This window comes from Neofelis nebulosa, chromosome 2, assembly GCF_028018385.1.
Source record: "Neofelis nebulosa isolate mNeoNeb1 chromosome 2, mNeoNeb1.pri, whole genome shotgun sequence".
NCBI classification, from domain to species: Eukaryota; Metazoa; Chordata; class Mammalia; order Carnivora; family Felidae; genus Neofelis; species Neofelis nebulosa.
This window is the reverse complement of record NC_080783.1, coordinates 54,118,139-54,144,791: the sequence shown is the minus strand read 5'-3', so window position 1 is coordinate 54,144,791 and position 26,653 is coordinate 54,118,139. Positions and strand designations below refer to the sequence as shown.

The 26,653-nt window shown below is 40.8% G+C and overlaps 1 protein-coding gene across 3 annotated transcripts in view; it reads right to left on the bottom strand.

Annotated features, from left to right (window-relative positions):
- Positions 1–24,664, bottom strand: part of ZNF385B (zinc finger protein 385B) — a 405,481-nt gene extending 380,817 nt beyond the window's left edge. For all 3 annotated transcript variants that reach the window (XM_058712603.1, XM_058712524.1, XM_058712533.1), the window contains exon 1: positions 24,551–24,664. The gene's annotated coding sequence lies outside the window, so the exon portion shown is untranslated. The remainder of the gene's footprint in view (positions 1–24,550) is intronic.
- Positions 24,665–26,653: the final 1,989 nt, after the last annotated feature.

Here is a 26,653-nt window from a genome sequence, read left to right as displayed (position 1 = left end):
TCTCTCATATTTCTTTTAAAAGACAATTTCAAGATGACCTGAATCAATGCTCTTGGGTTTTCTAATGAAACAAAAGTATATTTGCAAACAATCACAAATCATTGCAAAGTGGACCTCCCCACAAGCACCCCCTACCCCTTAATGAGTGAAGGGATAGAACTGCTGCTTTGTTTGCCCCAAACACTCCAGTTACCAGCCAGAGCACAGGATCAAACAATTGGAGGTGCAAACCTATTCTGCCTTTCCACTTCATTAAATCATATATCATTTTTACATGTGAGCCGCCAGGCCATAAATCATGTAAGACAGAATGAGAGCTAATTAAAGGGTCAGCTGAGCATATAATTTTGAATTCCTAGGCACCCAAAACCTGAGATTGACAATAAATGTGATAAAACGCAGAATCATTTGTTAACTAATAAAGCAAGGATTTTCAAGCAGCCAACTTGCTAAGCCACATTTTCATATATAAAAGAATCTATGTTGAATATAACTTTTATATGGTAATGAACTTTCAGTCATTTATCCTAGAGTACTTCATTAAAATACACTCATATTTTAATTTTTTTTTTTTTTTTTGCTAAGGATTACAAGGTCAAGAAAATACAAGTGAATTGTGTTCTCATTTCATATTGAAGTTTACTCTTGAGATGGGAAATACTGTTAATTGGTATTTCATAGCATTTTTCTTCCAAAATATGTTCAGAGAAAGCAGGTTAGTAGAAAGAAATCCCATTTGTCAAGAGGGAAAATGAAAATGGAGTTAGACCAAAATGGTCAAGGTCACTAAACAAGTCAGTAACTGTTCTGGAGCAGAACCTGAAGAGACAGCTGACTCACGGTGGTTTTCCCTCCTCCAAATACACTGCTTCATCTAAAAGGTATTTTGAGGATATACAAGTTTATGCATTTCATATTTGCATTCCTCATGATGAAGAACTTTCACATTAGAAAGAAACTATCTTACTTAGACTCTAATAAATATCAAGACTATTCCTTCTTTTAAAGATCTTTATAGTTATAAAATAGAGCTTGAGACCTAACACATTGAGACAGCACAGTCAGATTAAATACTAGGTTATGGTTTTTAAAGAAAGGTACTAACTTTCTATCATTACTATAATTTAACAACCTAAAAAATAAGGTCCATTTTCAGAGTTCTTGAATTACTAGATTTTTATCAACCTTAATATTACTTCAGAATCAGAGCTAAAAGAAACTAAAATTTTACGTGTTAAATATACTCACAGTCTATTTATCAATTCCTTAAACATACAAATCTCCAATATTTTCTGTGCAAGTCCAGGGTAGAAAAAAATGTTTCCCTCCTTGAATACAGACGTGGAAAAGGTGGGTATTAGTGAGTTACACAGGTCAAGTTTCCAAGACCGTGCCTGTTTTTAAATACTCTTTCCAAATAATATGATACACACTTCTCTCTGTGATCAAGTATAGGAAATGCAATAACAACAACAAACCACAGCTCGAGGACAACATATTCAAAAGACTGCTTGGATCTTTCCTAATCTTACATCCCAACGAACTGATCCCAACAACCCTGGTACTTCAGGATGTACAAAACAAGAAAACCTGCACAATAAACCCTGCCTACACAACAGATTTGTCTTTTTACCCCTCATACCACAATCTTCACACACATGAAATGCCTCACTGCTGATCATATGGAAAGTGTGACCAATATCCTTGCCTACATATCACCCCAACATCACTGCTGCAATACATAGGCTTCCATCCCCTCTACAATGCCAAAGGAAATGCTTACTGCATTGCCATTTCCAAAAAGAAGATTTCCTCAGGAAAAGGAAAGCACATGCTTCTATGGGATGCAAAGCTATATATAGATAGCTATATAAATATCTATATGGCTGGATCTACAAGCAAAAAATAGCAAAGAAGAATACTGGAAGCTTCATGATATCTCTAGTCTGTCATATCTTAGCACTATATACTCCTCTTTAGAAAAGAATTAGTAATTTGATGTTTGTTTTCATGACCAGAATCACGGAAGGAGAAATTAATTTATATAAAACTATATTTAAAATATTTTTTGCTTAAAAGAAAAATAATATGAATAATAGAGTAAGAGCTAAATATGAGTTATTACTATAAAAAACAACAACAACAAAAGACTTTTTGCTGCTCCTAGCAAAGGTCCACTTGAAAGTCCTTTCAGTTTCAGTGCTATATATTCTATCCTGATTCAAAGAACCCAGGATATATAAACCATCTGGAGGAGGAAAACTACCTAGAATTTGCATTCCTACCTGGGTTCTTTCTGGAGAATTCTTCTCCCGAAGAAGATTAACACCTGCCTCTAAAAGAGAACTGCTTAGCTGTGGTCAACAGCCTCTTACTTCTACTTGAAAATTCTTTTGAGACCTATTAAAGACCAGCTGTAAAAACTGTAGCCACTGAGCCAACCAATGATTTCTGAGTCTGTTGCTCCCATTAATTTCCTAACACACCTATCCACATGGACCTTACCAGAGAGAACTGTGCGCAGATGGAGTCTTTCCCACCACCCAAACCAACTTCCATGAATTTTCTCCCATGGATTTTCATTAGTCAATGGACTAGAAAATTTTCCAGTCAATGGATCACACAAAATATGGCCTTTCTTGACCAGAAAATGAATACTATCCTTATTCTAAAGTTATTTTTTTAAACAGTTTCTTGCCTATTTTTTTGAGAGACAGAAAGAGCACGCAAGTAGAGGAGGGGGGAGAGGGAGGGAGGGAGAAGGGAGGGGGGGAGAGAGAGAGAGAGAGAAAGAGAAAGAGAGAGAGAGAGATCTTAAACAGGCTCCATGCTCAGCACAGAGTCCAATGCAGGGCTTGATCACACAACCCTGGGATAATGACCTGAGCGAAAATCAAGAGTCAGACACTCAACTGACTGAGCCACCCAGGCACCCCTAAAGTTACTTTTAAATGTAATATTCGATAAATTTATGGTAGCATTTGAAATGATATGAAGTAAAACACAAAAATGGACATTTTGTGATAAGTATCTCTGTTTAGCTTAATTCTTTATCATTGAAATCTTTCACAGATGTTAAAAAAATCTAAGTGTTTCAGGTCACTGTTAGGGTCCCAATAAGAAAGAAATACAACAATCAAACTGGGAACATTTGAAGAGAGTTTATATTTACAAGTGCAGAGTCAGATGTAGAGGAACCACAAGGATATGCAGGAACCAGGGGTCTGAGTGGGGATGGGGTTACAACCCCCAGAGGAGTTACCTGAATCTAGAGAGCAGAAAAAACCTTAAGAGGCCATATGGTGAGAGGCAATGACTAGCACAGGACACAGCCAGCCTGTGGTATCCTTCCAGGATAGGGTCCAGGAAATAAACACTCTGATCTCATGCTCCTACCTTCTTCCTATCTCCTGCCAGCACTTTCCATTAACCAAACCCGACTATAAGACACAGAGGGCAAGAGATTCTGTAGATTCAGTCCATACAGGTGAGCCTCCCAGAGCAGAGAATTGAGTGGACAAAGGTTAGAGTGGAGCCAGAAGACAAATGGAAGATATCCACAGGCAGAGACAGACCACACAATATTTCCTTTCTAAGATTAGATTAAAGGGGTGCCTGGGTAGCTCAGCTGGTTGGGTGTCCGACTCTTGGTTTCGGCTCAGGTCATGATCTCCTGGTGCCTTCAACTTGTGCTTTCCCTTCCTCTCAAAAATAAATAAACTTAAAAACATATATAAAATTATAGCTATATTTTCAAAACATACAGAATCAAGGCATTCACATGGGATAAGAGCAGATGCAAGGTCCCCAGCACAGCTTGTCCCCCAGGATCCTTAAAATAAGCACATAGGCACTGGCAGTGCAAGGCAAGATCTTGCAGAGTAAGAAAGAGTTGCTCATTTCTTGCCACACCAGGTTAAATCCGTATTCAGGAAGATTTTGACAAGGTCCTCTAAACATGATGCAAATGAATTTAGATTGTCTATGTACGAAAATGAATCACAGAAGTTCTTCAATCCAAGCAATGCTATGATTGCATCTTTGTTTAGAAAGATTTCTCCAGTGGCATTATGGCATTGAGATGACAGGAGGACATGAACGAAAGCTGGGGGACCACTCAAAAATCCATTACAATAATCTAGGAGAAACAAATTCAGTATGGTCATTTTGTGGTTTATAATTTTAAAAATCTCTGGTGCCTAACACATTGTGATATATAAGGAATGATACAAAATTTGTTCCTTTAATTTTGAAGTTTCTATATCCTTGCATTGATTTCTCTTGCTTCTTGACTTCCCAGAAACAATCATTCAAGTCCTATTGACTCTAACTTTTTAGCATCTCTAGAAGCTCCTCTTATCTCTGCTAATGCCTTGATAAAGGCCGCATTTATCATATAGACTAGCATCCCTCAAATTATGTACAAACTGTTCTTGAGGATTCCATGAAAAGGAAATGTTTTCTTGTCAAATACTGTGGGGAAGTCCTGAGATAAACAAATTTAAATAGCTTGCTTATATGACTTGTGAATTCTTAGAGAGGGGAACCACATACAGAAGTTCTCCCTTTTCATAGAAAACACAAGGACATCTCCAGGGTCAGTGGTGCACCTCAGAATATAGATTGTAAAATGCTGACATGGACAAACTAATGTTTTTCTTGTAGTTCAGTAAAACTTCATTCAGTCTGCTGACTTTTCTGTATATATTATCCGCAGGAAAGAGATTGCATAGTGTAAAGTGGGGGGAAAACAGGTAATCATTTCTTGCAGTTTGAGTTTCAAACATTAGGGGAACTCATGGGCAACAGCCTTGGAAGAATATGATGAGGAAGAGCAAAGCTTCCTACATTTAGACTAAATAAAAGGGAGAGAAAGAGAAATAGCTAAAGGGTAATTGCAGAGATTTTGGACTTACGTGAATACCTGAAAAGGGGGGCCCAAGTCCCAGCCTACTCACCAGCCTTTCACTGAGCTCAGATGGAAGGAAAGGTAAAAAAAAAAACCCAGAAGATTTGGTGTATCTAAGAAGCTAGGGAATCTGTGCTTTCTTGGGAAGATGGAGCCCTGAGAATAAGTTATGACTTTGTAAATAAATGGGTGAAATGTACTATATTCACGTCTCTATTGGAGTTTCTCAATGTCAGTAATATTAACATTTTGGTCCCCAAAAAATCTTTGTTGTAGGGCTGTCCTGTGCTTTAGAGGATGTTTAACAGAGCCTGGAGTCTGCTTCAGATTCTATGTCTCCCTCTCTCTCTCTTTCTCTGCCCTTCTCCTGCTTGTGCTCTCTCTCTCTCTCAAAAATAAATTAATAAACATTTTTTTAAATGAAACCCACTAATCTAGGTAGATAGAATCCTAGACAGCTTCAATCATTTCCTCCTGGCACAGTATAGGTTATGAATAGTTGAATGAAAACATTTTGGAGGTTCTAGAGCAACCTGCATAGATGATGTGCTAAAACCAGATGGGACAGAGAAAAAGCAAATCCAGGGCTATGGATGCCAGAGAAGACGGATCATTCTCAAGGACAAAATGGTACACTCCCCATGGACACCTCCACATCATAGCTGCACTGGGTATGAATGGAAACACTGGAGCATAGCAGGTAGTGAGCTGCCTATGTTCAAATCCCAGCTCTAGTCATTAAGAGCTGTTGGACTTTGGCAAATCACTCAACTTTCTGGGCCTGTTTCTTTATCTATAAGATGGAGATAATAATAGCATATACCCTAAAGTGTTACTATAGTAATTAAATGAGTTCAAATTTATAAAGTATGTGCACTGTACATAACTAAGCTTTGAATAAGTGGTGGTTTTACATGTATATAAACACTCTGTGGACTGAGATCCAAGTCAAAGAAGGAGAGTACAATCCTCAATTGTATAAGTTTTTACCATCAAGTCAAATGAGGCTCACAACAGAAACTGAAATTTCTAGAAAAAATGAAGTTATTTTTACATTACTAATTTGTGTTTAGAAATTTCTTCTCACTATGTTGGTATCTTTGCATCCAGTCTAACCTTCTCTGTCTTCACCTGTGTATCTTCCTACCATCATTGTAATCATCATTCTACATCTCAAATTTGATCAGATAATGGATATCTGATCAGTCATGGTCACAGAGAGATGCTTCCAGTGTTCAAAGCTATGTGGAAGAGGGTATAGCATGTGAGTTTATGGAGTTTCTGTGTAAAATTTTATTTGAAAAAGTGATATATGCTCCTTCAAAACATTTGAAAATCATTGGCCCACAGAGATTCCACCAGATGGCAGTCAAGCCCACCCATGAGCAGTCCTGGCCCATCCTTCCAGCTGTTTATAAACACAACTCTAGGATCCAGATGAAGAAAATCACTGGTAGAGAACACATGTGCTGTTAACTTCATAATTTTGCACATGCTAGTTCACCGGCTTGAAATAACTTTCTCTATCTCCTACAGATGTGATGTCAAGGAAGGGATCTTTTGCTGAGAAACATGCTCAGATTTGCATTTTTTAAAGAAAATTCATGAACTGGAGGCCTCTCCTTTGGTGCTGGGGGCCGTGCTTTATGTGCTGTAGGATTTTTTGCCAAGGCTGGAGACACCTATGATAAAATGCATGGCTTCCCTAAATGTATCACATTCCCTCACAAAGTCCTGCCACAGCACTGGGTTACTCCAAAGGAGACTAACCTTGAATACACCAACTTTAGGAAATCAACTCTCTCCTTCTTTCATATTTCCCTGCTTACCCGTCTCAAAGTTCCCTGCTGCTCTTCCCTTCTGGAATACTGTCACCTCCAGGGGCCTCAAGAATACCAAAGCCAGTCTCTAGTCTATTACAGGCAACTTCTGCTTTCTTCTCTGCAAGGCAACTCTCCCCTGAGGCCAGGGGAGCACACAGGCCTGGCTGCCTGCTTGGAAAGGGAAAGGAAGTGCCCATGTAGAGTGAAACAAACTCTATCACAGTGAATCACGACTCCACCTGCATGGGTATCTCAATGAATCACCACTTCTTTCTTCATATTTTTCATGAATAAGTTTAGTTTTGTGGTCAGAAGAATACATGACTAAAAAAAGTCCAGTCAGGACACACATTTATGTTGAAGCACCATTATGCAAGCTAATCTGTAATATAGGTATACGACAGAAAGCAGTATCTTGCCAGTAGCTGCCTTCTCCCTTTCCCAAACCTTCAGCATGGTTTATTCAGTGATGAAAAATGTTATTTCCTCAAGAGGGTCACCATTCATTGTCTTCACTCATGCATTGATGTTCATACCCTTTCAGTTCAATGCCACAACCCATCAGATCACCTTCTCCTCTGTCCCATTTGGCAGCCAGTCTCAGGACTGCTGCTGGTTTTCCATCTGTCAAATTCAATCTATCTTCAAAAGAGAGGCAGGGCCTGGAGAGTAGACTGAGCAAAGAACAACGAAGGCAGACTGATTTCACCCTGGATTTGGTCTTCTTTGAGGGGAGGAGGAATCCTAATAACATGGAAAATTCCTTAACAGGAACTTTGCTTCCTGGCTCTGTGAGAGTCTGGCTAGAACTGAGCTTCCAGCCTGGGAGATAACAACCCCATACAGTGAACAGCTTTTGCAGCTGTTCCTTGCCCAGCCATGAAGATTCCTCTTAACCTGCAGCAAGAGGGTCAAGGGAGGTAGCAGCCATTCTGAACAATTCTGTGCAGTGTGCTCACACTCCCTGTTACAGCAGATTGATCCAGAGACGATAGCCAATCCAAGCTAGCCACTTAGAGTGAATAAAACATTCCCATATAACTTCCATAAAAATAGAACCAAATGAAATGGGCTCTTTCATTTGCTAGTTGTGTATCCTAGGGTAAGGCATTTAACCTCTCTTGACCTAGTCAAGTTAATTGTTTGAACTAGATGATGTTTAAATTTCCTTTCTACTCTCGCAGTATGGTTTTTGTGATGAAGGTGAGTTCTAGAGTCAGTGACAACTGGGTTCAAGATCATGTTCTGTCTGTTACTAGTCTTATTACTTAAAAACGTTCCTCAACTTCTTAAGCATCAGTTTCATTATGTGTAAAATGGGGATGATGATAATGTCTATCTTGTTATTAAAGGATATAATACATGTTAAGTGCTTAAAACACTACAACACACAGTAAGGTTGCCTGTGGCCTCTGGTTGCTATTGTTATTGTTGTTCTTTCTATGAAACAAAATTTGAAATTAAAGAATAGGAAGGAAGGAAGGAAAGGAAAGAAGGAAGCCAAGGTGAAAATATAATTGTTCAATTAAAGGAATGCTTTGAATAAAAAGATCAAACCATTTAGTTTATCATTAGGGCAAAGAGGTAGAAGAAGGGTAGACAAAGAATCAGTATGACTCTCCAGTAATGTAAAAATGTACAGGATGTTTAGTTGTGGCCTTAAAAAAAAAGTAACACTATTTATCTCAAACTGTATCACTCTCAGAACATAAGTAAAAATCTAATAACAAAGGGTATTCCAAATACAAATAACATTCAGTAAAATCACAACTCTCTAACATATGATAAACTACTCAACTTGAGGAACCATACTGAGGACTTACTTTTTCCATTGCCTTTCTTTGTAACCTTGTCTTGGTGACATGTACAATATCCATATACCAGGGAAATCCTTACTTCAAACATCAAGAGCATATGGCTCACTACTCCAACACAACACAAAATTGATTATCTCAGATCCAAATGATTTTCTCAACCCAGAAATTACTCTAACTCCCCTAAAGATGGTAATGTTTTAAGAGTCTCAGAAAAAGAGTCTAGGATGTCTATTATAGAATATTTTTCTCTATACAGATGGTATGTCCTGGTAGCAACTTATGCCATACATTTTCTCAAATATGTAGCCTTATCCCAGTTCAATTCTTTGGTGAGTCAATGATCTGATTGGGTACAATGCAATGAATGGAAGAAGGCAATAGAATATAAGACAAGTAAGAGATAAAAATAAATAAATAAAAGAACGAGTTCTGTATAATGAGGCAGAATATAATGCCACCCTCAAGAGAGGTAAAATCTCAGCAATAGATGGGCTGCAGTTATTGAAGGCAGTCGACCCAGGGTACTTCAGCCAGAACAAAAATGTCATTCTGCCTATAAAGGTAAAAGCAAGTGTCACTAAAATGATGGGGACAGGAATCAAAGATAAACTCATCATACAAAGGGCATGTCACATCTGCCTCTCGTATAAAAGAACTGTATGGATCACATGCGCATTTTTCACATCATATTTGTGAAGATTTGCAGCTCTTGTTCTATTTTCTGGGCTTGCATGTGCAAAGCACCATGTGCACAAATGACCGTTTCAGATGGGCCACACTAGGAATTTGGCAAGAGTTTCCCTATTTGGGGGATCCCCAGTACATCCTAAGGAATGCAAGAACTAAATGATTTATGGTTCCATATTTACAATGTGGTATCAGGTGCCCTAGAATTCAAAGTATGTTTATGGTGGTCTTGGATATCTTGGAACAAAATGAGTCACACGTCTCTGTCCTATTCAACTCTGTTGGCACTGTCAAAAGTTGTCATGTTGTGTGGCTGGCAGGACTTTTTCAAAGCCAACTGGTTCTTTTGCACGATGATGAAAGACAAAGGGAACATTTCAAAGATTCTCTTAGACAATATTCTCCCCACTGACATATTTGCACGTGGTAGTGACTTTTAGTTGTTGAAAGTCACCTTGGAGGAGTTAATGACTTGCTGACTATCAAAACAGTAATCAGTGCCGGATTATATCCCAAATTTGGTGTTATTTGGTTACTTTTATGCTTACATTTTAAAACCATATTCTTGTAAAGAACCTAGCATGTCTGTTTTCAAAATGTGGAACTTAGTTGGATCCAACAGCCTTAGGATCTTGAAGTTATTTCAGAACCAGAAGTACAGATTTAATTTAAGTGATCCTAATCACTCAGACATCTAATGAGATATGTTTCCCACTTGTCCTGTTACATTACATATTTTTAAGTGAGAATTTGCTGATATGAGGTAGTGCTATTAGGAAGGAGTTTGCTCAGGAGCTAACCTGTTAAAGCCTTTAAATGAGACACACATTCCATAGCCTGTTTACCTATTTGTGTGATTCTATATAACCCCTCAAAATGCTTGGGAGGAAAAACTCTGTTTTATTTCACACATAAAATCTAGGAAGCTGCCCCAAGGCACCTTGGGAATAGTTTTCCTTTATAGAGTGGTCTCTCAGTGAACCCAGAGGGCTTGACCCTGTGTTGGAAGCAGGGGGCAGAGAGGAACTTTCGGTGGAAGCAGGAGGCTCCACCCAATTACTGTCCTCAGACTTCAATGTGCTAAACACGGACAGGTTTATAATGGAGATTTGGATTCCGTAGCCCTGAGGTGGAGCCTAACATTCTGCATTTTTAAACAAGCTTCCAAGTGACATCAATGCTGCCTGTCCATGGACGAACACTAAGCAACTAAGGAGTCCGCTCTCCTTGGTGAGAGCTCAGTCCTTCTCTGCCACTGAACTGTGCCACTCTGGGCATGTTAGCCAGCTTCTCAGTGCTTCCATTTCCTTTCCTATACTACCAGAGAAGAAATAGAGGCTCTTAGCAAATTCAGAGAGTTGAAGAGAAAAATGGATAAATGAAATTAGGTGCATGCATTATGAAAAAAGTGTAAAGAGCTGCTTAATTAACAGACGTTTAAAATCATTGAAGGACATAAAGATAACTCTTCTCCTGAAACCAAAAAACTGGATGCTGTTGCTTCTGCTTCAAACTGCTGGTCTAGGTGCCTGCCCTCTGGCAAGGCCACTGCTGATTACCTGGCCTTCTGCACAAAGTTATTTCTGAGTGGCCCCCTGGACTATACCCTGCACAACAGCACAATCCTCTGGAAAAATATTCCAAAGTCCTGCGTTCCATTAAAACCGTCTCAAGACACTAAGTTATTGAATGAAACTGTAGGGAGGAACAGGAGATAATTTATAGTTTATATAACTTTCTCAACGAAAATTTACCTATTGCTACCTGCTTGCCTTACACATGACAGAAGTGAGAGCTGGTGACTCTGTGTGCAATACCACAAAAATAATTAAGGGTAGAAATAGGACCAAAAACAATGTGTTTAGTTCCCAGTTCAGTCTGCCTTTGCTCCACAGTGGAGGCCATTTTCCTAAACTCTTTCTTCTCAAGTTCCTTGAAAGTCATCCGCAGCCACTCTTGGTTTTGTGGCAGTTGATGGTAGTGGTGCCATCAGACCAAAGCAATGTTATACCAGATGAAGAGGAAAAAATGGTAGGAACAAAAAAAGAAGTAGTCCTCATAAATGAAGCAGGGAAAAAAGAAACATGTAGCTTCTGTAGCAGGTCATTCCCCCTTTGTCCTCGCAGAGGAGATTCAGGAAAGAATAACTGAAATACCTACTGGGTTTACAGATCCTCAGAGATGCTGTTACCTATTTTAATCCATTTTAAACAGAGCATCTTTTTAAAAGTATACTGCAACAACTAGGCCACCCTAGAACTAGAGTAACCGCTTGCCATATGATGAGGAACAGCTTGGATGGAGGGTCCATGATACCACACAAGCTCCAGAAAGAAGCCTGTGAGCAAAAGGGCATGACGAGCGGCGAGATCTGGACCTGGAAGGCGGCACTGCACATGAAAGGAACCAGCCTGGGATGCAGACTGATTAGCCGCGAAAAAGTGGTCATGGGTACCAAGCAAAGAATGAATTATGGAGTTGTGTGGAGAGAAATGGGCTCAGGGCAGATTTATTATGCTCCATTTCCACTAGCTAGCAGGCTGCACAGAGTCTCAGAGGTACAGATTTACTCAGGATTGAAATTTTACATCCAGGGACACTCTCAAATAATCTAATTTGGTGAGATGAGAAAATCGTATCTCGTAAAACTATCATCCCTTTTCAAAAGCCCATATAAAAGTTTACAGGCTGTTGAGGTATCTATCCAGAGCATGGGCTTCTATTATAGGTGATATGGAGACCACGGGCTTAAAGATGAAATTATTTTAATAAGAAATGTTACTACTCGGTATGTGCAGTTTGTTCTTTACAACCCGAACTTCATAAATTTTTATAAGGTGTCTATTTACTGTCAGATTGAGGAGCTGCTGTGTCACTGTTGTTCAGTCAAAGCTTTCGCAAATAAAAGAATCTTGGCTAGGTGTGATACATTATATGATATTAAGACAGACGACCCCGCACCCACTTCCAGTGTCTCCTCAGTAATATTCATGTCTTCTAGGTAAATGTTAAAATAAATATATTCCCAGTCACTGTGAAATGGGTTGCTCTTTTGGCCATTGTGCGTGTGAGAGCAGAATGCCTTGGCAGGAAAAGACCTTGACTATCCTGTCCTAATTCTCGATGGAGGAGAAATGATGTGCAAGAGCACAATATAACTATGCCAAGAAAACTTCTTCAGGACTTGTGTGTGGGTGTCTTTCAGGGGTTGGAGAAAAGAGGGGGAAAAAAGAGAGACAGGGGACTATTTCCAAATAATAACCATTATCATTTTCGAAGTGCTCATTATGTTTCTAGGGCAGGATTAGCATTTCATACACGTTATCTCATTGAGTGCTTGTAGTGCTAGAGGTATGGAATGTCCTGGCCATTTTACAGGAGAGGAATCTTGACCTTAGAGAAGTTTACAATATTCCCAAGGCCATAGAGCAGGGACTCGAGCCAGTGTGTCCAATCAAAAAGAACACTGTTTCATACCAATGTCACCTCCTGACACTCCTTCTCATCACCGTTCTAGATTCTTGGTCACCCAGGAGAACACTAGGCAGTGGCAAAGGACTTCAAGAAACCTTGGAGAGGAAAAGATGTTAGGAACTGCAGTATTTCAGACCTGAATGAATCCCTGAAAATGGTGTTGACAAACTTCTCATTTTACTGGGAAGAAACAATGAGGTGGTCACAGAACTAGTTTGGGTTCACAAAGGCTAGTTAATAGCAGGAGCAGGATTTCCTCCTCATCCTACCAGTAATGCTGCCAAAGGTAACAACTCTGGTTGGGTTGCACAAGAGGTGGTTTTCCCTTTTTTAATTTTGGGGATTTTTTTTTCTTACTTCATTCTCTTTCACTAGCTTTTCCTCTTCCCCTAAAATAGAATGAATGGAAGAGGTGATTAGGATGTGTTTAGGAATGGAAAGGCAGGGTCAGGAGGAGAAAGAATATTCTGGTATTTTTCCTTTTATTTCCTTACCTTGAGGACAAAAGTCATCCTAGGTATTTCTTCTGAGGAAGAGGTATAATGGAAGGAGTAATCAAATATTCATTTAACAAACATGAGCTTTTACTATTTGCCGGGTGCTTGAAAAGACACTAACTAGATGAACCAGTCAAAGGGGTCTGTTCTCAAAGAGCTTACAGCCAAGTAATAAAAATCAATACAATCAATACAAACCTGATCATTATAATCTAATATCACAAACACCACAAAGAAAACAGAAGAAGTGATATGACAAGATTATCAAGGAGTTTAGCTTGGGGAGGATGAGTGTATAGGACAGTTTTTGTGAGTCACTGAAGATACAGGAAAGCATCTGCAGGACTCTGGCTAAGAGAGGACACATTGGGAGTTGTGCCTTTTGGCTGTTAAATGACATGATGCTCTGGCACATTATAGGTGCTCACTAAGTGTAATGTCCTTAAAAAGCAGGGGGGGGAAAGGTGAGGTAATTATTCTTTCATCTTTTAAGGAGTCTAGAAGTACCTACCTCTTCACATACCTCTTTTCTTATATGTCCCCCTCCCCTGCCTATAGTCACTCCTCAAATTATTTTATCAATAATGCCAAAAAGGGGATAGATTATAGTGATAGGCCAAGCTGAGCTTCCACTCAATCTTGGAATGCCTTGTATGTTTGTTCTGGTGGCTGATCCTCTCATCTGTCACCCACTTTCTCCTGGAGCAAGTACGAAACTTTCAGGGCACTACTCAACAGTATATGTATAATTAGAAAGTTCCCTCTCATATTGAACTGAAATCTGCCTCCCTACAATTCCACCCACTGAATCTAACTGCACCTGCTTGAACTTGAGGAATGAATTTACTTCTTTGTCCACATGTCACCCTTCAGGTGTTTGTAGGCAGCTTCCATGTCAGTTCAAAGCCCTTTTATCTTGCACCCAAAGGTGAGGCATGTGCCTTGTCCTGTCATTAAAGAAGGTTAAGAAATGTCAGCACGAGGGTGGAGAGACTTACAAAAATTCTGCTTTGTCTTTCTTCATGCTAGGCTGCTTAGAGTGGCTTCAACCAGTGCTGAAATCATGCTCTCAGTGCACACTTTCTTACAGTCATAACAGAGCTTGACAGCCACAAGGAAGTGGGTTGGTTCAAGAGGTCTCTGGAGTAGTACAATCTCCCTAAGTAAGCACAGGTCCCAGATACTACTAAAAACCCATCCCATCCAACACACATCATTATTAGCCCTGAGGAATGGTTCTGATCTCATCTTTCAAATGTTTTTCCTAATGTTAGAAAAAGAAACTTACCATGTCACCAGTAATTATCTCTTGAGAAGATCCATAAAGCCTGACTTTCCTATCTCCTATAAGCATTAATTCCCTCTCTCATTTAATTTGATGGGTGGTATCATTTTCCAGGTAGGTATACCTTTTTGCCAATCACCCAACTTTACCAAGCCCTGCTCCCTTTAGTTACCAGTAAACCTTCCTTACTGTTGAAGAAAGAGGTTGACATCTAGGAGGACTGAATCAGGCTACACATAAGGTTCCATCAAAACATGACCTTGCAATGAGGAAATGTTAAACTATTGACTTTTATAACACCTCACCCTCAATCAATCTCTGAAGTTTTATAGATAAAGGAGTATTTAATAAGACAGAAAACTGTTGCTCAGATTTTAAAATAATCAATGACAGAGTTGTTCGTAATATAATATTGAATCATTTTCAATGTCACTTTTGTTTGTTATTTCATATAGCAACACTAGAACATTTTCTAATTTATATTTTTAAATGGGTCTACTGAAGTTCATGCCCTGAAGACAGACCTGTTATACATACACAGTAATTTTTCTTGCTATAGTTCTTGATAATTGAGAAATATGGTTTCAAGAATTCAAATATTTCTAAAGATCAGGTTGCCTTTCCTCCATGCCAGCCAAGAGCACATTACACTGTTCCTTTTTCCAAAGCACTTTAAGAGGAAGACAACAGATCTGAAAACCTGTGAAATTCTCGACAAATTTAAACCCTGCTTATGTAAGCTATACACAGGGAGGCAAGAAAGACTTCAAGGATTTAAAAAGGCTTAAAGGGGTCTCACTGCCAGGGCAGCAGCAGTTTGAATGTGTGCCATCACATCTGTACATTTGGCACAGTCACTTGGGTCTCTACTTGGCAGCTGTGGAAAAGAGAAGACAGGAAGAGACCAGAGAGACAGGAGCCTGTATTTCCCATTATAAAACCACAAGGACAGGAGAAATGGCTGTTCGCAGGATGTAGAGATGGGAGATGCCTGGAGATGTGAGAGGGAAGAAACACTGCTGACATTCAGTAGTCATGGTGGTCTCTGTACTGGCCTTATGGTCACTGCAGTTGGTGTGGTCACCACAAGCACTTGGGGTTGTCTGAAGCTGTGAGCCATGTAGGCAGAGGCTAGCTCTATAGGACACTGAATAGAGAACTTCAAGGCATAACCATCATCTGGGGAACCAGGGAAAATCCTGGCTCCAAGACCTCACATCCCACCATCTTTTTCTTTTTTCTTTCTTTCTTCTCTTTCTTTCTTTCTTTCTTTCTTTCTTTCTTTCTTTCTTTCTTTCTTTCTTTTTTCTTTTTCTTTTTTTTTTTTTTTCTTTTTGTACAGTTAGGTTTGGGCCCTGGAATCTGAATATCACACGTGAGCTCACAGGGACACTGAGGCAGGTGGTCAGTGGTCCACATTGCTATGGAGAACCATGGTATATGAAAACCTGTGGCTGAAGGCCACTGGGTAGTCAATGATAGAATACAGCCTTGTTCTCTAGAATTTGCACATGACAGGCTCCACATGAGTGACTCAGAGCAGCTTAAGGAAACAGTGTCCTGTGGTTAATACATCATCGAGGAACTGAGCTTGGCCTATTTAACTGGACTTTTACTAAGAACCACAGTAATTCTGATATGCATCCTGAGTTGAGAACTAGTGTTAATCTAGGGAACTAGTACTAATTTCTAAGTGTGGTCTGTGAATCAACTGGGATACTTACAAAATATTTTGATAAAATATTCAGATTACTGAGTCCTACCTCAAGACCTGGTGAGTCAGAAACTTTGAGGGTGAATTCCAGAAATCTGCACTTTTTTGCAAGCTCTCTGGGGATTCTTTTATATACTAAAGTCCAAGAATCACTGTACTAGAGACATTTTTAGGATCAGCCTAGGGCCACAAGCATGAGACACAAGAGGAAGGCTATGCAAAAGCGGAACAAGATGAAGATTTTACCTTCCACATTCTGAGTCTTATTCCCACGGATATGAGACTGACCATTAAGAACCATAGACGTAGTAATTAGGTACATATGGACTTAAACTCTTTCTTTGGTAATCCTGAATATAGTTTACCAATTATGTTTTGTTTTGGGGCTTTATTGCTAATTATTTTGTTGTCTAAATTCCAACTTAGACAATCCAAGGCAGGTATTAAAATAAATGCCTGTGAACCCAGGAGGATCCAGGTGACTATTCAACCATAATCAGATACCTGAGAAGAGTCTGTCCTTGAATGAGTCCACCCTGGCCACAGATCCTGGTTACATGAGCTGGCTCCTCTATCTGGATCACTCTCTGATTTGGATCACTTGCCAAACTTTCCGGGCTTAGACATGAGTCCCAGGTTCACGAAGCACATTCACAGAAGCTATATCTTAAACTACTTGGTCTTTTCAAAAATCCTACAGCCTGAGTTATATATTTTGTTATTAAAAATCTGCCTGTGCTTCACATGATTATAAATTTTCTAGAGTCCTTGTAGTGCTTACAGTTCCACACCTCTATTATTTCATTTCATTGTTCTCCTAAAGTAAACAAGGAAAGGTAGAGAAGAAAGTAACATATATTTGAAAAATACAAAGTAAGTTTCAAACTGAAGGCACAAAACTTAGAGTTGCACAATTCTCTTGGCAAAGATGTCAGTGTATCTGTGAGGTATTTGATATTAATTATTTAACTGTATTATGCATACTAATGGCTACCTTTATGGGTACTGGACTTGGCTAAATCCTAAGAACTTTGCTAAGTATATTACGTGTGCTCATTTTTTCTGACAACAATCCCATGAAAACTTCTCATTGTCTCTTAAACTGAGGAAACTAAGGCACAGAGAAGTTGAGTGACTTGGTTAAACTCACATAGCTAATAAGGGGAAGAGTTAAAATTTGCATCCACAACCTCTGACTCCAGAGCCTGAATTCAACCGTTAGACTATATACTACTTTCCATCTTCAATTGTGTAACATATGCTGGTAATGGATACATTTAACCAGCAGCCTTTCTAGATGTTATGTAAGACCCTGTGCAATGACCAATTCATTAAAATAAAAATATTCATATATGTAAAATAAAAATGCCGGTATTTACATACAAGTGTGTTTTTTATATACAAAAGTATGGTATTTTGTGCTTTGTGTTCTTACTCTCAGTATTGTATTTTAGGTAAAATATATGTTTTAAGTAAAATACATTTTAGGTAAAATATATTGTAATACCTCTCTTCCTAAATCTGTAAGGTATGGTTTTCTCACCTCTAAGGTATCAACTCTAAAGACATCAAAAGGTTTATATAATTTAAATTTTAGTGTTAGTACCAGTAGAGCTTTTCTATCCTTCCTTGTAATGCCTAATTTCCTTAGGCTCAAATTTTAAATACTCTAGATTCTCTGGTCTTATTTTACCAGTTTATCAATGAGCATATTGCACAAGGATCCCTTTTAACCCTAAGGAATGTATAGTAGTCATTTTTATATCCTTAACTAATATTTTACAGAAATAGCAATCTACTAAGCCTGAGAGTAATTAGAATCTGAATCTTGATTTGCAACTAGTAGAAGTTGATCAAGAGTCCAGGCCTTTAGACTCTGAAAACCGTACATAATAGACTAACCATCAGACTGACCACTTTAACCAATACACATTAAAAATCACAGCTCTCTGTAGAATTTTACACAATTTTAACACAAGCATATTAAAGCAAAGATTGAAAAAAAGAAGTAGCTAAACATTTCTCACAATGAACCTTTTCTTAGTGTAGCTCAAAAGTTCTTTTTCATATGTCATAATATCTTCTTAATTGTGTTATTTTAAAAAGTACACATCACAATATGGAAAATAAACTTTAGAAAGGTTTAATCAGTTTAAATGAAAAATCCTTTTCGTGATCAAAAAGTAAATAAAGCAGAAATGAAATATTTTATCCTAAGAGAAAATGGTGAGTAACAGTGGCCATCTGCTGTTCTTTTACATTCAAAGGCCATCAGCATCACAACCCCTGATTACTGACGACTAGATACCTAAGCCAGGCCCACTGTAATTACTGAATATCCTTTCACTTGTTTCCAGATGTATACAGAAAAACAAGGGATGTAGGCCCTTAGTTAACATTGGTTATATCCATTTATCCAATCTTTGCTTTGCCAATATGATAGCATTATAGCTTAATGGCTATTCTAGAATCTCAGCCAAAAAGAGGAGAAAAAGTTTATTAGCTTTAGCCTGCACAGAACAGGGTATCTCTCTGTGTGTGCTTTTTAATTTTTAAGTTCAATTTCCCATTATAAACTCAGAAATGTAAATGCTTAACACATTTATATTTATTTCCAAAACAAAATGCTCTCTTAGACCCATGAATTTCAACCCTTTCTATTTGTTGATTATAGAAATGTCTTTATTAAAGAACAAAGTCATTTTTCATGAAGTAGGTATGAAAGCCTGGTCATCTTTTTGTATCTGTTTATATGTGTTTTAATATTTCTCTGCTATTTATGAAATCATAGAGTTGATGTGGCACCAAATGGATCACAAATAAAAGGGTGATTGGTTTTTATTAATATATATGCCCCCTTCTGTTTTCTTTCACTGACTTCTGAAAAAAGTGCTCATAAATTACTTCTCAAAGTGATTATACTATGCTGAATATCTTGAAACTAAACAGGGGTGAGAAGAATGTTATATCTGAGACGAAATGACCCATAAGTAATTCAGTGGATACATATTGTAATGGTATGATTATCAGGACAAACAACCACTACTGTTTCTTCAACAACCACAATATGCACAGGATTCCACCGAAGGCCCCATGTATCCTCACAATAACCAAGTCAACCCATTTCACAGATGAAGAAATTGAAGACCAAAGAAGTGAAGTAACCTTCCCAAGCTCTCAAAACTGGTGAGTAGCAAAGTCTGGGTTTGGCTAAGCACAATGCTGAGTTCTTAATCATCACTCCATACCACCTTTACAGATCAGATACTGTAGCTCTCTACCCATGCTGGGAATTAGAATAACTTGGGGAGATTTAAAAAAATACTGATAAATTAAATCATTCCCTTGAGATGAGTTAAAAACATCACTACTTTTTAAGCTCCAGAATTGATTTTAGTGTTAATCCAGGGTTAACTACTGGATTTGCGAATGCCAAGGTATAAGTTTTTTTTTCCATAAGATACATGAGTCTTCCTCCCAGTAGCACAAAAACAAAAGTTCAAATTGTTTATCTAGAACAGATACATTAGATGAGGGCACACACCAACACCAGAATCATCAGATGATCCTTGTTTCCTCCCCCAACCAGCTCCTCTGCCCCATGTGAAGATCTCACATGCATCCTAGTGCTGACGTAGACCTCTATCGGCAAGTGAAGATACCAGAAAGAAACAGTTTTGTCCAACATCTCATGCTCACAGTCAAGGCAGAATAAGAACTGGAGCCTCCTGCACCCTCTATCAGGGCTCCTTTCGCAGAAAAAAAAAAAAAAAAAATTGGAAGCAATAGGAAAACAGTTGGGGCAGGGAGTCAGCCAAGGCATCTGAAGAGAATTTTAAGAACCAGACAGAGCATAGGAAAGAAAAAGAATCATAGCAGAGTGAGAAAGGAGAACAACCACAATCTGAATATAATGAGAAAATAAGAAGGAATATATAACAAAGAAATATCATTGGCCAGAGAAAAATACATTAGGGAGAACTAGCCGCTGCAACACTATCTCAGCAAAATGAAGAAAAACTCCAAAGACATCACCACAGCTTCCACTCAGGCTTGGGAAGCATGTCAAGGCCTCAAATACTTTCAGCATAGAAAGTAACATGGAAGCAAGCACTAACTGTAGGAAAATCACCAGACAGAGAGGCAGGAGCTGCTGGAAACTCCCCAAACTGTGAATTTATCTACTACCTTACTCAAGTTCAAGGATCAGCTATTTCAACATCGGCTGGGAATCCCTTAGAAATGCAGTACCTCTGGCCCCAAGTCAGACCTGCTAAACCAGAATCTGCACTTTAATAAGATCTCCTCGTGATTTAGATGCATATTCAAATTTGAGAGCCCTGGTTCTACAGTAAGAGCCGCACTGGGTTGTTAAAACAAGGAGCTATTACAGGCAGAAGTTGGGACTAGAGAACTAGGTAGAATTCAGTCTAATTAAATTACTTGTTGATGTCCCACAATAAGCCAGCCCCCAACCCCCCCCCTCCCCCCCGCTGGGTATTTCAGGAAAGGAAGGCCTGAGGTTAGGCAAAGTTGGTGTGGTGCCCTTAGGGGACAATGCAGAAAGCACAAATAAAGGAGGAATACAATGACTTGTGCTCCAAGAAGAGGCCAAGCAAAATGTTACAGGGTTTGGAGGAGCAGAAACTGGAGTTCAGAGACGTGCAGAGCAACTCCATGGACTTTCTGACAGCTGGAAATGGTAATGGGGAACTGGGAGGGCCTATTCCAGGCAGAGGGAACAGCCTAAGCCAAGACAGAGAACTCAGAAGCCAGCTGTGTGTTGAGGGAACACTGCCTTCTGCCTAGAGCAGTGTTTCCAATAGTTTCAGGGAGACTCACGACTCTGACGATGCCTCAGACCCTACTAAGGGTAGGGATGGGAGGTCAATGGGATTGCTGGGGCCCCATTTCAACCACATAAGATTATATTTTAACAGTGGATTCCATCTTTGAAAATTAACACGTAAAGCATATCATTGAGCTAATACAAGAGGTATTTCCAAAAGTACTACCTACGGCTGTGCCTGGCATGTGGCAGACACTCAGATACCCATAAAATGGTGAATGAACGAATGAACGAATGAATGAATGAGAGAGTGAATCTATGAGATCAAAGTAAAAATGTGGAGCTACTTTTGGCCTGGACTGCAAAGGGTCTATAAAATGTCAGAGATGAGGTTCATATGGTATTTGGGAGGCCACTGGGGAAAAGTTCATTAGCCAGTGTCTGAGCTTGGCTCTGCTTTAAGAAGCTTATTCTGCAAACCAAGTGTAAAATGGGTTGGAAATGAGAGAGACTGGATATGGGAAACTAGTCAGGAAGACATTAGTGTAGTCTCTAGAAAGGGAGAAGAGTGAACAAAGACAGTCCCTGTGGGAATAAAAAGGTGGAGAAGAAGGCATTATGAGACATCATATGGAGATGGAGTCCTTAGAACTTATCTGTGAAATTATATTTGGAAAGCAAAGATATCGGGAAGGTCCTGGGTGACTGGGGGAATACAGAAATTGGCAGTCACTTCTTTTCCTGTAACAAGAAAGATGTTGATTAGAGTTTAGACCTGTTAGTTTAAGGCACTTGAGAGAAATATAGAGGCATCTTACAGCTAATTCAAATTGTCAATACAAAATTTAGGAAGGAAAGTAGACTTAGGAATCACACTTTTGGAAAATAATCCAGCACTAATAAAGGGACACCATGAATAAAAGGTAACATGCAAAAAAGCAAAAAGGAGATCATCTATAAAGCAAAGAGGATCAGAACTGCCGAATAAAAAAAATGAAAAAGAAAAGGTAGGATAAGAAGATGATACTGAGACACAGGAGACAGAACTGGGGGACATGGCAGAATAGAGACAGTGAAATAGTGTGGGTGGGGGGAATCACAATAAAAACACAGAAGTTTAACACAGTGGGAAATTGGGACAAATACACTCCTTGTTCTTTAGATCTTGGAAGACATAGGATCTTCCAGGAACAGCAGAAAGCCAATTCTGCTCTTTACTTCTATGAGCAAAGATTTTCACAAATGAAGCCATTACTCCTGTGAAAAGTAAACTAATTGCTCGTAGTTTTTAATATAAATTGCTATAAAAAATCATGCAATATCTTCAAACTCAGCTGGAAGAAAAAATCTAAAGTAAGGGGAGGTGGTCTAGCAATTGAAGATTCTTATCTCTTCCATGGTGGGAGCTCCACACAAACATTATGCTGAGTAGACATTTTACCTTTCAGAGTTATGTTTGTTTTGCAGGATTTTTTTTTTTTTCTCTCTGAGCCAGGTCACTAGCCTGAGAGAAGGAATGCTGAGAACACCTGATATACCTTGATAATCCTTAATGATAGTTAACGCTTGGTAAAGTTATCTTCTAACTGCTGACAGGTCTCACTAGTTGGCCATGTTTAGGTGACAAGTACTAATGACAGTTCCTTCTCTCATCTGACTGCAGAGGAGACACCTCCCTTGGTTCCCTTTCTGCCTCCGTTCAAGAAGGATACATTAAGTTCACTGTTCTCTTTTTGCTCAGTGAATCTGTATATTTGGTAAAATGCTATTAAATATCACCATTGTTTTCTTTAATATAGGTGCTGCTTAGCGGTTAAACTTCTATAAAGACATCATTACTTATGTAACATAAAATAATATAATGCAAATGAAGTACATAAGGAATGGAATTATGCTGCAAAACATTTATCTCACTAGGATGATTCCAGGGAGAGCAGTAATTTTTCCTTTGTTAGGAGAATTCACCTTCTCAAAAGCATTTTACTACAAACACATCCATGAGAGGTCAAGGAGATCTACAAGAATAGCTATTTGATTTGTGGTTTTCATTCCAAGCTTCCTCAAATCATTTTTGGAAATGAGTAGCAGTGTAAATTATAAATCCACAAATATTTGATTTATGGGAATACAGAATCTGAACTACAACCGACAGTTTGACTAAATAAACATTTTTTTCCACCTCAAAAGCTTTAAGTAACAACAGAACTTGCAATGCAGTATTTGCATTCTAAGGGCATTTATCTATTACAGAGAAGAGGCAGCACATACTCAATGCACATATGCATCAAAATAAGATGAAAGGAGTATGATATGAAAACCGGTGAAATAGGGTCCTGAAATATTTAAGGGAGCTCTTTCAAGCCAAAACCTTTAACTTTGTCTAAGATGTAGCTTATTGACTTTATGAAAAGCCTTCTTTTTAATTTGATAAATGTATTTTCTACAGCTTATGCATTGTTCTGAAGCTGCCAGTTTCCAAGCTTGAGGCTGGACCCTATCACACAAATGTTTTATTTCTATTTGAGCATCTTTTGCTACATCTTAACAAAGTTTGCATGTACCTTGGTGTAATGATCCTGAGCAAACCAAACCCGAAGAGAAATGCAAACCACATCTCTACATGAAAATGAAGATGACGTTTCCTAATCGAAGAACTTTTGAAAGCATTCCAAAACTGTTTATTTTGTACTCATGGGGGCCGGGGCTTGATGGCAATTTATTTTCCTTGAAGGACTACAACACTCCCCCATCCAGGTTCACCATAAAAACTGTTTGTCCTCCAGAGCCTGGGGAAACATTTGGGGGAAGCATCGTCCTGCCAGCTCTCCCTTCTTCCCCACGGGCCCCCGCAAATAACAGTGGCGAAGCAGATGGTCCTCCCCCTCCCCTTCTCCTTGTCCCTTCCGCAGTCCCACAGTGTTCTCCCATCTTGCATTGACACCTTCACCCAGCGCCCCCGCCCCCATCCCAGGCTCCCAGCAAGTGCAAACTTTGGGGACCTTCTTTCTGCCTCACCGCCCCCATTTCACCTTCTTTCAGCTGCAGAACTTTCTCAGAACCCTAAGTGTGGACTTCTGTCTTCCTCCCACATCTCCCCAAACTACCCATTTCCCTGTAATGAAGAGACAGACGCCCAGCCCCAAACTTCCAAGCCCAAGTGACGGGAGGCACTGCGGCTAACCACAGAGGAGCACTCTCCTTGTCCTCTACCCTTCTCCATCCTCCCCTCCGTCCTTGGGAATCCGAGCCCTGGAGCCCACGCTGGGGACTCCTTGATTCCTTTGGCTTCCACGCCTTCCTCCTAACTCCAGGGGCTCACAGGAGCCTCACGCCACAGCCCGGGCAAGCGGCGGTTAGGCATCCTCCTCTACAAGTGGGACCGCCGGACAAAGTGCAAACTCTAGGGGGGGCTGGGGGGGGCGGGGGGAGGCTCCCGGCCATTCCCTCGGGCGGCGCGCCCCGCTGCCCGCTTGCCGAGAGGAGGCGCGCGGGCCGGGGCGGGAAGGCGGCGCGGGTCCCAGGGGCAACGGGCTGGGCTGGGCGCCCGGGGCTTACCTCGGCGCGCGGGCCGCTGGCGCGTGGGGCAGTGGCTCCTCCGGCCGGGAAGCTGTTGCTCGCGCTCCGGCGGCTGCGGCGGTCCCGCCGGGGCTGCGCTGGAGCTCCGCGCAGACGCTCTCCCGCTATCCGCTGCAGCCGGGGCGGTGGCGGCGGCGCCGGCGACAGCTCGGCCCGGCGCGGCCCCGGAACTGTCCAACTCTGGCGGGCGCGGGGCTGAGGCTCCCGGCCGCGGCCCCGGCGCTGAGCGCCTGCGCGCCCTGCCTCGCCCAGGTGAGGGGCGTGTGCCTGGAGCCCGCGGGGCGCGCCCGGCCGGGGCTGCGCTCGGGCCCGGCCCTCTGGCGCGGCCCACGACCCCGGGGGTTTGGACGCGCCGATACCACTGCCGCGCGCCGAAGCTGGTGGACGGTTTACCAGGCAGGGACTCGCGAGGCACACACACTAGGGCGAATGAGGCGGGACCGTTCGGGGGCCCGTGGCCACTGCAGAGTCTCCCGCAGCATCGCTGCCTTTAAATCCCGCCTTTCCAGGCGTGCGTGCACAGCGAGGGAGAGGAGGCTCCGTCCCGACCCGAGCTCCGCGCGGTCCTCGGCCTCGGGGCTCCAGCCCCTGCAAAAATTCTTGGCAACCGCCGAGGTCCCAACACCGAGATGCCAAGCGGCGCGGTGGGGCGGATCTTTCAAATATTAGTCAAGCCAGAGTGAAACTCTTCTTGGAGGTCGTCAAGCCAACTATTTGTTTTTCCTCTTTGACCGGCTCTCGGCTTGAAGACCACACTGAGCAGCCTGGGCATTTTTTGGCGGAGCCGGGAAGGCCCGCAGCGCTGAAGGCATCGCAGCCTTGCCGCGGATCGGAAAGGCTTGCGGGGGGGGGGGGGGGGGGGGGGAGGGGGGCTTCTGCTCCTCTGGGTTTCTTTCCGTGTTTATTTAAGTTTTCAAAACTAAAACGTGTCATTGGTAACCCCGATGTGGGGCATCTGCTGAAAACGGTGCAGACAGCCAAGGTGCTGGGTTCTGAAAGGGAGAGCGCTTGGAAAGAAAACGTTTAAGGGGGAAGGAAAAATAATTTTAGAAGAGCAGTTTTCTGAGATTACTTCTTTGGGTGGAGAAGTTCAAGAGTAATAAATGACAAGAGACCCGTGTTACACGGTAGAGATTTTTGTTTTTATTATTTTTGACCAAATGATTTTAAAATAATATTCTCAAATGATTGACACTAACTCCATCAATAATTAAGCCCGCAGCTGTTAATGTCTTGGCATAATCGTCCAGAGTAAATATCTCAGTGTCCAGCCAAAGCCAATGCTGGTCTCCAGGGTGGGTCTGAGATTTGACAAACACACCCACGCACACCATCCTAGAGCTTTCTAAAGGAGCAGGTTGTGTTTATTAACCACCTTGGAATTTAGGGTTTACTGAGGCACCAGCACACCTGAGCTACCAGGGTGAGAAGGAGCATTAATCTGACAGATAGCTTTTATAGATTTAGAATTCTAATTATCTTCACATCCAGGTATGTATTCTCACTTACTCATTACTAAGGACAGACGCTGGTGTGTTTATTCTTAAATCTGTACCCTATTTGAAATTGCTATGTACAGGAAGTAAGCACCAACATTAAATCATTATAACCCACATATCACGAGTTATGATAATTGCTTATCTTTCACAAAATTATGGCCTTAAGGTCTCCTCCCATCAGTGAAAGTTGTACTGAAAACAAGTCTTTCATGAGTCCCTGACGGTCAGTAAGGTGGGGTTCTGGCAGACTGGGACAGGCAGGAAATTCCAGAGGCAAAAGCCTTCCTTGAGAAAAACACCCAGCTCCCAGTGCCCTGCACTTCAGAACTGGGAGCAGTGTGGTTGCTACTGAGCTCAGATAAGTATTGGTATGTCCAGGTATCTAAGGCGCAGAGAAAGGGAGAGGGGCCCTTAAAGCCTGAAGTCAGTACCTTGGATTGCACTTGCAAGCAGGTAACCTCTGCCCGGTGGAACACCTGTGAGAAGTGTTCCCTGTGGCTTGCACAATTTAGCAGCATGTGCATTTTTTATGTCCTGCAAACTGCAACCATATCCTTCTCTCCTCCCTGTCTATTTTTAATCA